Below are 11,369 nucleotides of genomic sequence, written 5' to 3' on the forward strand. Positions count from 1 at the left end.
GGCATTTAATGTGCATAATTCAAATTTGAACTACAAGCACATGCTCCGGTGCACCAAAGTTGTTTGAAAAATCACATGTGTGTCCTTGGGTGAATTTCTAGGTCCCATGCAAGAGATGTGAGTGAAATTCAAACATCTGGGCGTCGTGGCTCAGCCGGAAAGATTGAGAAACTTGGTTTTTTAATTCCTGTAATTTCAAAACACGCCTGAAAATCATGAAACTTGGCATGGTCTCATGACATGGCACCAACATGCCGTGGTAATTTTTCTGTTCGATTTGCGATGGCGCCCACATTAACAATCAACAAAGTCATTTTGGAACAAGTGTTGTCACGTTACAAATTGGGAACACAAGTATTATTGAAACCGTGGGCGCTCGACTTACCAATTACGTGCGGCCACGCGTCTCTTTTTTTATTGTCTAGGAGGTGCCGTGCGGTGTAGCTATTTGAGTATAGGAGGCGTGCGATCATACGCATGTGCGTGCTCATCGGGAGGAGAGCCCTTTTGACAGCTATCCGCCGCACCCCTCCCTCCCAACGTCTCCATTAATGGCGCCCGAGCACCTGTTCTATGGCGTGGCTATATGTCTCACTGGACTGAGATTTAAGAGAGAAAAATGAAAATCTGAAAAGAAAGTTTTGCACGGATCTTGATGTAAGATCCGACGGACCTATATAGCGGTGACTACGACTTATAGCAAGCATGATGAATATAAGGATGATGACATTGGATAATAATTGGCTTACACATTTATAAACATAATTAAAAAAAGCCACATGTGGCAATGCTCGATATACACAAGGGCAAAAGAAGAAGGAAGACAATGATATGGCTCGCTGATTTCTACTTTCTTGATGCGTTGCTACAGGCCGCGGGAACTAGTCTCTGCGGCGGGCAGTGACGAGCTCTTTCTTGTCCTCAAGATGCTGGTTGAGAGTATCCACAAATTCCTCCACCAACCTTCTGCGCTCGATGCGCAGCATGGCATTCTCGTCCATAAGTTTCTCGATGATGACGCTGGTCCTCTTCAACAAGGGAGTGGTCTGCTCCAGCTGCTCCGCACTTCCGACGATCTTCGCCCTCAGCAGGCCGCGCTCGGTCCGGAGCTCCGCATTGCTCTCATTTAGTTGCCGAATGACGTCGGTAGACTGTTCAAACGAGGCTTTCAGGTCATCCTGCAACCTCGCTCACCTGGAGATCTGATCCATCTGCCTAAGGACTAGGGCACGCATGCGCCTGTAAGAGTCCTCGCCTGCCCGTGAGACATTTTCCTAGGCCGCCGCGGTGCGGGAGGACATCTCTTCTGCATTCGGGGCGCGGCGGGACATCTCTTCTGCTTCCGCGGTGCGGCCGGACCTCTTTGCTGCTACGGCCGTGCGGTGGGACATGTTGGCTGCTTTCGCACGAGGCGGTACATCTCTCGTGCTCCCGCTTCTAGGCTCGCCTCTCCCTGGTGGCAATCTCTCGACCCAGAACTCACGCTGGCCATGGCAGACGCAAGGGAACGATGATGAATGACTTGTTTGTTTTTGACTTTTTGTGGATGAGGAGTTGAGGAGGAACGTGCAGTCATCTTGGAGTAGTAGTATTTATAACCGCGTAGTAATACGCTCCTAAGTGGGAAACCGTTTAGGTTTTGATCGGTGAGAACATGTTTGCAATTTGGAATGTGATGGGACGCATGCTCAAAATTTACTGATGGTTATAAGCGCGGCACTATCCTCGGAAGGCGTAACGTGGGCACGTACGCCTTCTCGGCCACGTACGTGGCGTTTGCACCATAGGGTGCACCGCAATAGGCAATGTCAGCACACGTCTTGTTCCAACAACCGTGCGCGCTCGTTATTACCATCGCACACGCTTCTTTTAATTAGAATGGGTGTGCCCGTCTAGCGCACACACGTTGATCTATCTAACTGTTTCAGTTTGTTGTGGCAAATCACAAACAATTCATCCATGTGAAGTTTATGACATCAATCATTGACACTTTGATCTGACTTACCCGTTTCTGTTCTGTTGCCGAATCGCAAACAGTTAATCCTTCTGAAGCACATGCCCTCAATCACACACACCTTGATCTGGCTGACTGTTTCTTTTGTGTTGCCTAACACCAACAGTTCATCCGAGTGAACCATATGTTGTATCTCGCACACACCTTCATCTGGCTTCTCGTTTCTTTTGTGTTGACTAATCACAAACAGTTCATTCGAGTGAACCGTATGCTCTATATCACACACGCCTTCATCAGGCTGCCCGTTTCTTTTGTTCCGCCTCATCGCAAATAGTTCATTGGACTGAACCGTATGCCCTGGATCGCACACGCAACTAAAATCTGAACCGTGTTTGATGAATCCTCCATTGCAAACATTTTGCACCTTTTTTGACGGTTTTTTCACATCCCGATTTGTGATTAATGCATCACATACAGTTTTGTGAAAGGGTCTCTGATCATGGTGTCGCGTTAGTAGCATCCTGCAGTAGTGCAAGTCAGACCTCATCGACAACGAGCACAAGGAGGGACCCTCTCCAGATCTTCCAAGGAGAAAGAGCCCATCTGCTCTTCCAAGGGGAAAGAGCCCATATGCTCTTCCAAGAGGAAAGAGCTCGTCTACGACATCAGGGAGGGCACCCTACAGCCGTGCTCTTCCAAGGGGAAGGAGCCCATCTGCGACAACATGGAGCGCATCCGGGGTCCGTGCTCTTCCCACAGGAACGAGCCCATCTGTGACAAGTGAGGAAACCCATGGTTTGTTTTGCCATGCCTCTTCACAGGGGGAAACCCATGATTTGTTTTGTCGAGTCCCTTTTGTAGTGTAGCGAGAATATGTCCAGTTTTAATTGCTATATTTGGTTGTTTGCAGTATGCCTTGTTTATTTCAGTTGTTCACAAACTCTCGCCTCTATCACAATGTGATGCTCTATATGTGCAATTATTTACGGTGCAGTACATTTCATCAATCCAGTTTTGAACATACCGATAGGAATGCATATATTTACTTGTTATTAAGCCTGTTATAGCTCGCATATGCCTCTTCTAAAGTTTTTTGATTGTTTGATTGTTTGTAGTTAGCATATGTCCAGTTTCAAATGCTATCTTTGGTTGTTCGTAGTATGCCTTGTTTATTCCAGTTATTCACAAGGTGATGTTCTATATGTGCAAGTATGAAATGTGCAGTTCAATTTCATAAGTACCAGTTTCAACAATACCACTATGAATGACTAGATTTGGTTGCTGCATCTTGTAGTTAACATGCCTTTACATTTTTATTTAACAATAACTAGTGTACTTAGACCGGCACAATACCAGTTTGAATGACTATGTTTGCTTGTTGTTAAATGTTAGGCCTGTTGCAGTTAACACACCTTTCCACTCGTTTTGCTTTACTAGCGTGCTTAAACCTACACACTGAAGCTATCTTTTGGAGATTATTTTGTTTGCCATGGATATATTTGGTTGATGTTTAGCCTGTTGTGCTTAACATGCCTCTCGATGTACCTACACAGGACAATTTTGGGAACAACTACCATTTTCCATCGAGGTTAGTTTCATCCCATGGCTTATATATACTCACTATTCAGGATATCGATAGCTGGTACCATATAGGCCGGGGGCTGATAAGGGACTAATCAGTGAATCGGACTTTTAACTAAATATATCTGTAACTCATTTATCGTTAGTTCAACTAGGGCCATATGTAATATATCTAAGGCTACATAGCAACATGCATTGTACTTAATGTATAAATATGCAATCCTAGGCTACATAGCAACAAGAAAGAGTGTTACCTTAATGTTCTAATAATGTCTAGATATACGTAGAAGAGCAGCAACAACAACAACAATAACACATCCCTTTTTGGATACTCAACTTAGCTAGAGGTTAGAGTTAGTTTTAGCTCATGATTAACCCTGAACTAACTCCATCCAAAGAGGTGTTTGGTGACATGGTTAGATTGACAATAAATGCACTAGGAGAACTAGCTCCAATTAGCACCTCTTGGGTTGGATAGTTTTTTTGGGTGGGTTAGATGCAACTAGCGCAAACTAGCCCTCATGTTTGGATATACTTTAGGGCTATTTGAGCCCGAACTAGCTCAAACTAACTCTAACCCATGGATACAACAACAGTTAATCAGTCGATAATTTGTAAGAATGCAATAAACTCCTTCTGGCCCATAATATAAGATGTTAATTCATCTAATATGTGAGTATATTGGATGTTATAAGATATTATAAAAGAGTGTTGTACTACATCATCGTGCAATTGTTGTTTAGCTTCTAATATTAACTTGGTGCTTTTAGGTACATATGTCATTGGTAAAGATCCGCGCTTCAACCCTTTATGCTTATGGGGCAATGAGATATCGATGAACCAGCATCAAGTGAGGAAGCTGATAAAGATTATAAGTAAAATGGGTCAAAATATGGCAATTAAACTATTTGTTTACACTTTATCCAAGATAACAACGAACTGCAGGATGGTAAGTAAGAACTCTGCAGCCTTGTTTTTACTGCCCATAATGAGTTGTGTTAGATGACAATGTCTGAATCGTTTTCCTTTGTAGTGGTTCCCGAAGCAGTTTACTCAAGATTACCTCTCAAACTACATGATTGGTGGGCATGCAAAGGTTAAAGTATTTCTACCAGAACACGATGATTATCTAGATGTTTTCATGAAGACCCTGAAGGATGGACGGTCGGCCATCACAAGGGGTTGGACTAGAGTCGTGCATGCTTCTGCATGGAGGAGGGCACAATATGGGCATTCCGCTTCACCTTGTTTAGGGACCAGAATGTATTTCTCCTCTTTCTTTTCCGTCTTTAGTACAAGTATACAACTGTGGCTCATCATTCTTTATGTGGTTCTTATGTAATTCTTGAACATATGTACCTATGAATCGAATAATGCATTGGTTGTTTGAACCTGATGGGTATGAATAAAGCTATAGCATACATTCAAATTCAAATCTGGTACAATTTGAAATAGCAGCAATTAAATTACGGTGAAATTACGCTCTCCACGTCGCTACGGCACACATGGTTCGTAAAACACAAATGTTTGTGATATACACCATAATCCGACATGGTTCACAGAGAGGAAACGTGTGCATGCATGCACACAGTTGCCGTTTGCAAAGCGTGTGTGATGTCAGACAATATTACAAATGGTGCGGGCAAAATAAACGTTTGTGATAGTTGCCTTATCATACATGATTCACAACCATGAAATGCTTCTGATGAAGTATGCATCGTAAACATTGCACCACATAATAGCGCGTGTGATAGTTGTCGTGTATGACAGTGTTACGGTGGTCCGACATTTCGTAATCCTGTCCGATACTCATAGGAAGATTAGCTAATCTTCTTAATTAGTTATCGCATACGGTTTGGGAAAAGCGAATGTGTGTGATTGTCTACCCACTACAAAAAAAGACACATCCGTGACATTTTGGGCCGAACAAATTTTTTTTGTCATACTTATGACACTTCTATGATGATAATTGTGACAAAACCCGGTATCATCATAGATGTGGTGGGGTCCTACTTCTATGACAAAAAATCATGAAAGAAAATGGGCTTTTCGTCCTGGGAAGGCTGGAGACACAGCTGCATGACATTCTTTGGGCCGTCCATGACAGAAAAAATCGTGGTAGAAGCGAGGGCGAGGAAAATATCGGGGTGTTCCTGGTTACGGTGGGTGGTCGAGACCGAGCGATGCGCGTTTCTCTTGTACACGCACGCACGTGGGTGCGAGGCGTTGGGCTCTAACTGGACCCGAGCGAGGCGTTGGGCTCTAACTGAACCCGAGCGAGGCGTTGGGCTCTAACTGAACCCGAGCGATTGCACTGTAGGCTACGCGTTACTGAACCTGATAAATCGATCGATGGCTGTTAACTAAACTCGAGCGATCGATCGATGGCTACTGCTGCTAACTAAAGCCGACCGATGCTGCCTCTGGATGAATAGTGAGTGTTGCTGGGGGGTTTGGATGAACAGTTCCCAGTGGGGGTGGATGAACATGACCCCGTGGTGTTGCCTCTGGATGAACAGTGAGCGTTGCTGGGGGGTTTGGATGAACAGTTCCCGGTGGGGGTGGATGAACAGGACCCCGTGGTGTTGCCTCTGGATGAACAGGACCCTGATCGATCGAGCCGGTTGAGGCTAGATGAACAGGACCACGTGGAGGGCTGGATGAACATGACCACCCTGTGGAGGGCGTAATGAACAGTAGATAGTGGAGGGCTGGATGAACAGTAGCCCGTGGAGGGGTGGTTGAACAGGAGCCCGTGGAGAGGGCTGGTTGAACAGTAGCCGGTGGAGTAGCGCGTGGTGGAGGCTAGATGAACAGGAGCCCATGGATGAACAGTCGCAGGTGGAGGCTAGAGGAGGTCGACGGTGGATGAACAGTAGCCCGTGGAGGCTGGAGGGGGTCGATGGTGGAGATGAACAGTATCTCGTTGAGTCCCGTTTTGCGGTACGCCACACCCCTCCCGATGAACAGGACCCCCGTTTCGACCATAACACTCCAACACAAGTCCGTTTCCTCCGTTTTGCGGTACCTCCCAATGAACACGATGACACATTCTGTTCTGACCCAGCCGGTTAGCTCCCCATGAACATGACGACGACATTGTTTCTCTGTTCCGACCCAGCCATGTACACGAGCCCTGGCCGTACGTATGCACGAGTAGGCGTTCAAGACCCTGCACGTATGTACATATGTGGTTGTATTTTCTTTCTTGCACACTGGCCGCTGTACGTACGTGTACATGCTACGTGCGCGCCTCTACTACGACATGTGCGCGCCTCTACATCCGTCAGTATGTACGTACACGTTCGCGACCAGAATAACAACGCTACGTACGCTTCGACCAGGTAGGTCCCGACTGTCAGGCACTTCCTTGCGTGCGAAGATGTAGCTGGTGGGTCCTAGCAGTGAGGGGGGCGAATCGTTTTTTTGCCCGGACGCACTTCCTTGCATGCGAAGATGTAGCTGGTGGGTCCCAGCAGTCAGGGGGAAACATTTTTTTGTGAAATACGGTGGCCCTTCCGGTGGGTCCCCGCTGTCACGTGGAGGAATAATTATTTTGCGCGTAATAAGGATGCACTTACTTGCTGCGGCCGTGGACCCAACTGCCAGCCTCTCCACGTACAGTCTAGGTCCGATGGAAGCCATTCCTTGACCACGTTGACCGATACGTCTCCGTCGTATCTACTTTTGCAAACACTTTTGCCCTTGTTTTGGACTCTAACTTGCATGATTTGAATGGAACTAACCCGGACTGACGTTGTTTTCAGCAGAATTGCCATGATGTTATTTATGTGCAAAAACAAAAGTTCTCGGAATGACCTGATACTCCATGGAGATTACTTTTGGAAATAATAAAAAAATACTGGCAAAGAATCAAGGCCAGGGGCCCACACCCTAGCCACGAGGGTGGGGGGCGCGTCTGCCCCCCTGGGCGCGCCCCCTTCCTGGTGGGCCCCCTGGAGCTCCACCGACCTCAACTCCAACTCCCTATATTCGTGTTCAGGGAGAAAAAATGAGGGAGAAGCATTCATCATGTTTTACGATACGGAGCCGCCGCCAAGCCCTAAACTCTCTCGGGAGGGTTGATCTGGAGTCCGTTCAGGGCTCCGGAGAGGGGAATCCGTCGCCGTCGTCATCATCAACCTTCCTCCATCACCAATTTCATGATGCTCACCACCGTGCGTGAGTAATTCCATCGTAGGCTTGCTGGACGGTGATGGGTTGGCTGAGATTTATCATGTAATCGAGTTAGTTTTGTTAGGGTTTGATACCTAGTATCCACTATGTTCTGAGATTGATGTTGCTATGACTTTGATATGCTTAATGCTTGTCACTAGGGCCCGAGTGCCATGATTTCATATCTGAACCTATTATGTTTTCATGAATATATGTGAGTTCTTGATCCTATCTTGCAAGTCTATAGTCACCTACTATGTGTTATGATCCGGCAACCCCGAAGTGACAATAGTCAGGACCACTCCCGGTGATGACCATAGTTTGAGGAGTTCATGTATTCACCATGTGTTAATGCTTTGGTCTGATACTCTATTAAAAGGAGGCCTTAATATCCCTTAGTTTCCGCTAGGACCCCGCTACCACGAGGGGGGGGGGTAGGACAAAATATGTCATGCAAGTTCTTTTCCATAAGCACGTATGACTATATTCGGAATACATGGCTACATTACATTGATGAATTGGAGCTAGTTCTGTGGCACCCTAGGTTATGACTGTTACATGATGAACCGCATCCGGCATAATTCTCCATCACCGATCCATTTCCTACGAGCTTTCCATATATTGTTCTTCGCTTATTTACTTTTCCACTGCTATTGTTATCATCACTATAAAACACCAAAAATATTACTTTTGCTACCATTACCTTTTGCCACCGTTACCACTACTATCATATCACTTTGCTACTAAACACTTGCTGCAGATATTAAGTTTCCAGGTGTGGTTGAATTGACAACTCAACTGCTAATACTTGAGAATATTCTTTGGCTCCCCTTGTGTCGAATCAATAAATTTGGGTTGAATACTCTACCCTCGAAAACTGTTGCGATCCCCTATACTTGTGGGTTATCAAGACTATTTTATGGCACTGTTGTGTAACACCTCCGATGCGGCTATATCTCCTACATGTCGAAGCACGACTTAGAGGCATAACCGCATTGAAAGCTATGTCGCAAGTAAGGTAATCTTCACAACAACCCATGTAAATAAATAAAAGGGGAAAAGATACATAGTTGGATTACACTCGCCACGTCACACAAATACATGAATAACATTACAATCATCCAATACACTCATGGTCCGACTACGGTACCAAAATAAAGATCAACCCCCACATGCGACAAAGTCCCCGATCGCCCCAACTGGGCACCACTACTGATCATCTGGGAAAGACACGTAGGAACGGTATCATCGGTCCCTGCATCTGGTTTGGAAGTAATCTGTGAGTCACGGGGACTCAGCAATTTCTCACCCTCGCGATCAAGACTATTTAAGCTTATAGGTAAGGCAAGGTATGATGTGGAGCTGCAGCAAGCGACTAGCATATATGGTGGCTAACCTATTCGCAGAAGAGAGTGAGAAGAGAAGGCAAAAGCACGGTCGAACAACTATGATCAAGAAGTGATCCTAGAACAACCTACGTCAAGCATTACCCCAACACCGTGTTCACTTCCCGGACTCCGCCGAGAAGAGACCATCACGGTTACACACGCGGTTGGTGCATTTTAAATAAGTTAAGTTTCATGTTATCTACAACCGGACATTAACAAATTCCCATCTGCCCATAACCGCGGGCACGGCTTTCGAAAGTTCAAATCCCTGCAGGGGAGTCCCAACTTAGCCCATCACAAGCTCTCACGGTCAACGAAGGATATTCCTTCTCCCAAGACAATCCGATCAGACTCGGCATCCCGGTTACAAGACATCCTCGACAATGGTAAAACAAGTCCAGCAACACCGCCCGAATGTGCCGACAAATCCCGATAGGAGCTGCACATATCTCGTTCTCAGGGCACACTCAGATAAGCAATCCATACAACTAAAACCAGCCCTCGAGTTTCCCCGAGGTGGCGCTGCAAGGGGCTCTAGTTTGGACCAACACTCAGAGGCTCAGAGGAGCACTGGCCCGGGGGGGGGGGGTTTAAATAAAGATGACCCTTGGGCTCCGGAAACCCAAGGGAAAAAGAGGCTAGGTGGAAAATGGTAAAACCAAGGTTGGGCATTGCTGGAGGAGTTTTATTCAAGGCGAACTGTCAAGGGGTTCCCATTATAACCCAACCGTGTAAGGAACGCAAAATCCGGGAACATAACACCGATATGACAGAAAACTAGGGCGGCGAGAGTGGAACAAAACACTAGGAAAAAGGCCGAGCCTTCCACCCTTCACCAAGTATATATGTGCATTAAGATAACAAGATAATATTGTGATATCCCAACAATAAACAATGTTCCAACAAGGAACGATCTCCAATCTTCACCTGCAACTAGCAACGCTATAAGAGGGGCTGAGCAAAGCGGTGACATAGCCAAACAACGGTTTGCTAGGACATGGTGGGTTAGAGGTTTGACATGGCAATTTGGGAGGCATGATAAGCAAGTGGTAGGCATCATAGCATAGGCATAGCAAAAGAGCGAGCATCTAGCAAGCAAAGATAGAAGTGATTTCGAGGGTATGGTCATCTTGCCCGCAAAGTTGTCAGAGTTGACTTGATCCTCATAAGCGAACTCAACGGGCTTCTCGTTCACGAACTCGTCTCCCGGCTCTACCCAAACAAGAACAACAAGCAAACGGAACACAATCAACCACGTACAATGCTCAAACAACATGATGCAAACATGGCATGATATGCGGGATGCGGTATGTGATGCATATGCAAGATTTGACAAGGAATGATTTAACCTGGACTCAACATGGAAATCCAAGAGTGCCACTGGAAAGGTGAGGTTATTTCGGTTGAAATCGATATAAAGATCACCGGAATCGGATGCACGGTTTGGAAATGGCAAGCAAAACAAATATGGCACCGGTCTGCGGTAATCAGCAAGTGACCAACTAAATGCATCAAGATAAATATGCTACAGCACTCAAACATAACAACAAAATCCATGGAAGGGATCCACTCATGATGCTTGACAAAAGATGAACACCGAGCTAGGGCTAACTCATCCATTAACAGGTTCAAACAAGCATGGCAAAAGTGCAAATGATAACAGGTTTCAGACTTAGTGAAATTAACACAAGTCTGGAATTTATCATCAGGAAGCACACTTTAGAGCATGAAAACTACATTCTACAGGACCTTAACATGGTAAAGCAAGGAACGACATGAAGCTCCTCAAAGAACTTAACAAAAGTCCCTTAGTGACCTTGAGCCAAAAGGGATCAGAAAATACAATTGCAAGCATGTGAACATGGCAAAAACATAAACAGATTCAGACTTGGTGAAAAACTGGAGCATGCAAAATAGTTAACGAGTAGGCATGTTTACGAGCTCGATGCACTCACTATAGAGCATGGAATGACAAACTAAGCATACACCCATCAAGAAGACATGGCATATAAGCTAGACATGGCAAGAACAACATCATAGCATGCACGGATCAATAGCAACATCCTCGGCAAAATCGCTAAACATGTCAACAATCTGCCAGGATCGTTTTATAGCAAAAGTAGAGCTCGATTGACTCAAGCTAGGGTGATCCATAAAGGCAAACAAAGACATGGATGGATATAGCACCACAATATTAACAAAACATCCTTACTGATCATCCTCAAAAGTGGCACGGATCACTAGGAAACAACATGAACATATGGCATAAC

Source organism: Triticum aestivum, chromosome 1A, assembly GCF_018294505.1.
Source record: "Triticum aestivum cultivar Chinese Spring chromosome 1A, IWGSC CS RefSeq v2.1, whole genome shotgun sequence".
Lineage (NCBI taxonomy): Eukaryota > Viridiplantae > Streptophyta > Magnoliopsida > Poales > Poaceae > Triticum > Triticum aestivum.